This window comes from Neomonachus schauinslandi, chromosome 11 (assembly GCF_002201575.2).
Source record: "Neomonachus schauinslandi chromosome 11, ASM220157v2, whole genome shotgun sequence".
Lineage (NCBI taxonomy): Eukaryota > Metazoa > Chordata > Mammalia > Carnivora > Phocidae > Neomonachus > Neomonachus schauinslandi.
This window is the reverse complement of record NC_058413.1, coordinates 62368563-62375797: the sequence shown is the minus strand read 5'-3', so window position 1 is coordinate 62375797 and position 7235 is coordinate 62368563.

The following is a 7235-nucleotide window of genomic DNA, read 5'->3' as shown; positions in this document are numbered from 1 at the left end:
TATATTATATTATATTATATTATATTATATTATATTATATTATATTATATTATGTTATATTATGTTATATTATATTATATTATAGCTGCTATTTTGTTGATTGGAAATTTAAATATGGTAGAATTTTGTGTATCAGTATTATGTCAGCAGAGGGGTGGAATGTACTATCTATTGTCTACTGGCATTTAGCAATTGTTTCTGCCTCTTCTATGTTCTCAACCTCTCCTTATATTGCAGATTTTGGAAAGGTAAAAACTTCATTTCACAGACTCACTTGTTACTAGAATTCTGAATGTAATTTAGGCTCTTCCAATGAAGTACATTTGTGTTAGATTTGGAAGATGGAAGGAAGGTAGAGGCCATTCTTATTGGGTGGTGGCAGCTGATGTATGGACTTTGGCTGGCGAGAGTTTTTGCAGTGGCCAGATTCCACATTCTATCGTTCAGCCAACAGCTTTGCTACAGCAGCATTGGTTTCCTAGTTTTCTGAACTTTGGGTAGCAGAAATAGTTTTCTGACTGTGAAACCTAGTGGTGATGTGACCTTAATGTGTAGTACTGGCTCCTTGACTACCATTCCTTTAATCCTTTTAATGCTTTTTAAAAAAGATTTATTTATTTATTTAAGAGAGAGTGCTTGAGCAGTGGGGAGGGACAGAGGAAGAGAATCCTTGAGCAGACTCCCCACTGAGCATGGAGCTCAACGCAGGGCTCTATCCCAGGACCATGAAATCATGACGTGAGCCGAAACCAAGAGTTGGCTGCTTGACTGACTGAGACACCCAGGTACCCCCCAGCTTTTAATGATTTTAAAAACATTTAGTTCATAGTACACCGGCATTACCAGAGTATAAAATCCTTGAACTTGAACATAAATCAAATAGAAATCTGCAGCAAAACGCAAAGAAAACAGAGGGAAAAAAACAAAAACAAATAAAATAGAGCATCTGGAGATATGGGGCAAATAAAAAAATAAGTCTAACACATTTGTAATTAGAGTCCAACAAGGAAAAGAGAGAAAGAAAGAAATCAGACAGAAGAAATATTTGAAGAGATAATTGTTGAGTAATTTCTACCTCTAATTTCTTTTTTTTAAACAATTTTATTTATTTATTTGACAGAGAGAGAGAGTACAAGCAGGTGGAATAGCAGGCGGAAGGAGAGGGAGAAGCAGGCTCCCTGCAGAGCAAGGAGCCAGATGCGGGACTCGGTCCCAGGACCCTGGGATCATGACCTGAGCCGAAGGCAGTTGCTTAACCAACTGAGCCACCCAGGTTCCCTCTGCCTCTAATTTCTGTTCAAGTAAACTACCTTCAACTCATAGCTATTTCTCCTTCAATGTCACCTTTACATTTTTAATTAATATGCTTAAAATATTTTTATTTTGTACTTAGAGATATTTTTAACAGATATATTGAGATATAATTCACATACCATAGAATTCATCCATTTAAAGTGTGTGATTCCATGATTTTTAGTATATTCACAGTGAATATCACCATATCAATTTTGATCCTTTTTATTACTTCAAAAAGAACCCCCCCCCAAAAAAGAAACCCCACGTGCCTTAGCCTTCACCCCTTGTATTAATCAGGGTTCTCCAGAGAAACAGAATGAATAGGAGGTGTTTCTGTGTTTTTGTGTGTGTGTGTATTTTAAGAAATTGGTTCACACAGTTGTGAGGGCTCACAAGTCTGAAGTTTGCTGGGATGAGCAGCAAACTGAAAATTTCAGCAGGAGTCAGTGTTGCAGTCAGAGGCAATCTGGAGGCAGAGTTCTTTCCTTGTAAACGACTTCAGTGTGTTCTCTTAAGAACTTCAGCTGATTGGATGAGGCCCACTTACATTATAGAGGGTAAGCTGCTTTACTCAAAGTCTGCTGATTTGAATGTTGAACACATCTTAAAATGCCTTCAGAGCAACATCTAGGCTTTCACCAAGCAACCAGGTACTATAACCTAGCCAAGTTGACACATGGACTTGTGATAATGAGATATAAGTGTAGATTCATCATTGTAACAAATGTACCACTCTGGTATAGGATGTTAATAATAGGGAGGCTGGGGAGAGGGGGAGTATATGGGAATGCTTTGTATTTTTTTTTTTAATGAGCAAAGGATTAAAGTAAACATTTCTCCAAAGTACATATACAAATGGTCAATAATAATATATAAATGCTAAACATCATTAGCCATTAAGGAAATATAAATCAAGGTATAATGAGATACCACTTCACACTCACAGAATGGTTATAATCCAAAAGACAGAAAATAAGTATTTTTGATGAGGATGTAGGAGAATTAGAGCTCTGATATACAGCTGGGGGGAATGTTAAAGAGTATAGCTACTTCGGAAAACAGTCTGGCAATTCCTCAAACTATTAAACTTAGAGTTACCATACATTCCAAAAAATTTAGTAGCATTTTGGGTCACTTGGGAAATGGGCTGGAGTAGCACACCCAAATGAGAAATAGGTTGACTCCAAAAAAAAAAAACAAAAAAACCACTAGACATTGTGCCTGTATTTTTGTTGTAGGAGTGACAAGATGTAGCACTTTATCCTTAATCTTAGAAGGAATATCTCTACATGCCCCACACCACTGGACCTCAAGAAATTTCACTGAGGTAGAAGGCCTCTGAATTTTTGTTGGATTAATTTCCCACTCTCTGACACACAAATACCTGACCAGTAAGTCTAGAGTAGTCACTCCTTTGCTCAGTAGGTCCAATCAACATAATGTCATCTCATTATAATGGACCCAGTGTCATATATTGTGGAAGAGAAAGATGATCAGAGTTCCTGCAAACTAAATTATGATATAAGGCTGGAGAGTTAATATACTCCTGAGGTAGGATAGTGAAGTTATATTGCTGGTCTTGACAGCTGAAAGAAAACTGCTTCTTGTTGTCTTAATTCAGAGATTAAGTATGGTATAAGGAGATGTGTATGGGTGCCAAGTTGACAAGGGGCGGCTGGTGATGGTTAATATTATGTGTCAACAAATGTAAAGAGGTACTCACTTTCTCACTCTCATGGTTACTTGCATGACTTGAGAGCAAGTACGTCCTTCAATTTTGTGCTCTGAGCACCTTGCTTGCCTCACCCCTGTCCAGTCTTACCCCTCCCACCTCCAACATCTCCAACCCCTTCCTAGTTCTATGTGTATGTTCAGGTCAGAAAAGAGACCCCTGTGATCCAGTAGCTATCCCTTTTCAGACCTTGTCCCCAGGACTTTAGGAGGGTGAAAATAGCCAACCATGTATATGTAAGTCAAGTCTCCCAAACTGCCCAAATTTACCTCCACTCCTCCCAGACTCCATCTCTGTTCTCTTTCTCTTTTCAGACACATTTCAAATCCAAGGGCCCTGTGAACCCGGTGGTTCTGCCCTGATCTGCCCTGCTTCCTTTTTCCCATTCAAAGCACTACCAACATACAGGTAAGCTGATTCCGTTCCCTGTCCTCCCAGGTGGTGTACCTGTACAAAATTGGAAGGGACCAGTTTAAGGAAGTCATGCAGAAGTATTTGGGGCGAAGGTAGAGGTTTAGAAATGGGTAGGGACTATTTGTGTTGGACTGTGTTGGGCTCCTATCTAGCTCAGGAGTCTAGATCCCTATCTTTTGTTGCCAAGACTTCAGAGCCTCAGTTTCCTGCCCCATACATTGGGGTCTAGTCCATAGCAATAACTCTTTAGGAGGAGGGCAGGAACATGTGTGCAGGGAAATGAGTTTAGAACCTGACGTCTCTCTCTTTCTCTTCCCAGTTCTTAGCCTAGATCCTCACTTCCATGTGGAGGTCACTAAGTCCAGAGAAATCCAATTAGAGTGCAACTCAGGAGGCTTGTTCCTTCAGCCAAAGGTTTGGTGGATGTACTTGCGGGAGGGAAAATTCCAGCTGTGTCCAAGTCTCAGATCCAGAACAAAAGTGCTCTGTTCCATGTAATAGCATCACTTCTCTTCAGAGAACCTTCTCAGAAGAATTTAATATGTTCGTTCTATCTGGAACCCAGTACTGAATCAGAAAAAGGAAGAACGATTGTCCATAGCAGGTCAGTTTTCTCTTTCCCCTCACTGTGCCCGCCAAAATGGGCTTTTATGCTCACACTCCATAAGGCAGTGGCACCTCTAACCTGGGTTTGGCGGATATTTTCTCATGTTAGATTTAGATTATGTATTTTAGGCAGGAGTATCTCAGAAATAATTCTGTATTCTTCTTGATGTATTCCATCTTAGTAGAGTGTGATTTCAATTTGTCCCATTATTGATAATGTTTATTTTGATCATTTGACTAATGTGGTAACTTCCAGGCTTTTTTACTATGTAAAGTTACTCTTTTCTACTTTATTATTTTTTATTATGTTATGTTAATCACCATACATTACATCATTAGTTTTTGATGTAGTGTTCCATGATTCATTGTTTGCATATAACATCCAGTGCTCCATGCAGAATGTGCCCTCCTTAATACCCATCACCAGGCTAACCCTTCCCTGCACCCCCTTCCCCTCTAGAACCCTCAGTTTGTTTTTCAGAGTCCATTGTCTCTCATGGTTCGTCTCCCCCTCCAATTTCCCCTCCTTCATTCTTCCCCTCCTGCTATCTTCTTCCCCTTTTTTTTTTTAACATATAATGTATTATTTGTTTCAGAAGTACAGGTCTGTGATTCAACAGTCTTACAATTCACAGCACTCACCATAGCACATACCCTCCCCAATGTCTATCACCCAGGCACCCCATCCCTCTCACGCCCCCACCACTCCAGCAACCCTCACTTTGTTTCCTGAGATTAAGAATTCCTCATATCAGTGAGGTCATATGATACATGTCTTTCTCTGATTGACTTATTTCACTCAGCATAACACCCTAGAGTTCCATCCACGTCGTTGCAAATGGCAAGATCTCATTCCTTTTGATGGCTGCATAATACCCCATTGTATATATATACCACTTCTTCTTTTTCCATTCATCTGTCGATGGACATATTGGCTCTTTCCATAGTTTGGCTATTGTGGACATTGCTGCTATAAACATCGGGGTGCACGTACCCCTTTGGAGCCCTACATTTGTATCTTTGGGGTAAATACCCAGTAATGCAATTGCTGGACTATATGCTAGCTCTATTTTCGACTTTTTGAGGAACCTCCATATGGTTTTCCAGAGTGGCTGCACCAGCTTGCATCGCCACCAACAGTGTAGGAGGGTTCCCCTTTCTCTGCATCCCCGCCAACATCTGTCGTTTCCTGATTTGTTAATTTGAGCCATTCTGACTGGTGTGAAGTGGTATCTCATTGAGGTTTTGATTTGGATTTCCCTGATGCCGAGCGATGTTGAGCACCTTTTCATGTGTCTGTTGGCCATTTGGATGTCTTCTTTGGAAAAATGTCTGTTCATATCTTCTGCCCATTTCTTGATTGGATCATTTGTTCTTTGGGTGTTGAGTTTGATAAGTTCTTTATAGATTTTGGATACTAGCCCTTTCTCTGATATGTCATTTGCAAATATCTTCTCTCATTCTGTCAGTTGTCTTTTGGTTTTGTTGACTGTTTCTTTTGCTGTGCAAAAGCTTCTTATCTTGAAGTCCCAATAGTTCATTTTTGCCCTTGCTTCCCTTGCCTTTGGCGATGTTTCTAGGAAGAAGTTGCTGCAGCTGAGGTTGAAGAGGTTGATGCCTGTGTTCTCCTTTAGGATTTTGATGGACTCCTGTCTCACATTGAGGTCTTTCAACCATTTTGAGTCTACTTTTGTGTGTGGTGTAAGGAAATGGTCCAGTTTCATTCTTCTGCATGTGGCTGTCCAATTTTCCCAACACTATTTGTTGAAGAGACTGTCTTTTTTCCATTGGACATTCTTTCCTGCTTTGTCAAAGATGAGTTGACCATAGAGTTGAGGGTCCATTTCTGGGCTCTCTATTCTGTTCCATTGATCTATGTGTCTGTTTTTGTGCCAGTACCATGCTGTCTTGATGATGACAGCTTTGTAATAGAGCTGGAAGTCCGGAATTGTGATGCCGCCAGCTTTGCTTTTCTTTTTCAACATTCCTCTGGCTATTCGGGGTCTTTTCTGGTTCCATACAAATTTGAGGATTATTTGTTGCATTTCTTTGAAAAAAGTGGATGGTATTTTGATGGGGATTGCATTGAATGTGTAGATTGCTCTGGGTAGCATTGACATCTTCACAATATTTGTTCTTCCAATCCATGAGCATGGAACATTTTTCCATTTCTTTGTTTCTTCCTCAATTTCTTTCATGAGTATTTTATAGTTTTCTGAGTACAGATCCTTTGCCTCTTTGGTTAGATTCATTCCTAGGTATCTTATGGTTTTGGGTGCAATTGTAAATGGGATCAACTCCTTAATTTCTCTTTCTTCTGTCTTGTTGTTGGTGTATAGGAATGCCACTGATTTCTGTGCATTGATTTTATATCCTGCCACTTTACTGAATTCCTGTATGAGTTCGAGCAGTTTTGGGGTGGAGTCTTTTGGGTTTTCCACATAAAGTATCATATCATCTGCAAAGAGTGAGAGTTTGACTTCTTCTTTGCTGATTTGGATGCATTGTATTTCTTTTTGTTGTCTGATTGCTGTGGCTAGGACTTCTAATACTATGTTGAATAGCAGTGGTGATAGTGGGCATCCCTGCCGTGTTCCTGACCTTAGGGGGAAAGCTCTCAGTTTTTCCCTATTGGAATGATATTCGCTGTGGGTTTTTCATAGATGGCTTTTATGATATTTAGGTATGTACCCTCTATCCCTATACTCTGAAGACTTTTGATCAAGAAAGAATGCTATACTTTGTCAAATGCTTTTTCTGCATCTATTGAGAGGATCATATGGTTCTTGTTCTTTCTTTGATTAATGTATTGTATCACATTGATTGATTTGTGGATATTGAACCAACCTTGCAGCCCAGGGATAAATCCCACTTGGTCGTGGTGAATAATCCTTTTAAAGTACTGTTGGATCCTATTGGCTAGTATTTTGGTGAGAATTTTTGCATCCATGTTCATCAAGGATATTGGTCTGTAATTCTCCTTTTGATGGGGTCTTTGTCTGGTTTTGGGATCAAGGTAATGGTGGCCTCATAAAATGAGTTTGGAAGTTTTCCTTCCATTTCTATTTCTTGGAATAGTTTCAGAAGAATAGGTATTAATTCTTCTTTAAATGTTTGGTAGAATTCCCCTGGGAAGCCATCTGGCCCTGGGCTCTTGTTTGTTGGGAGATTTTTGATGACTGCTTCA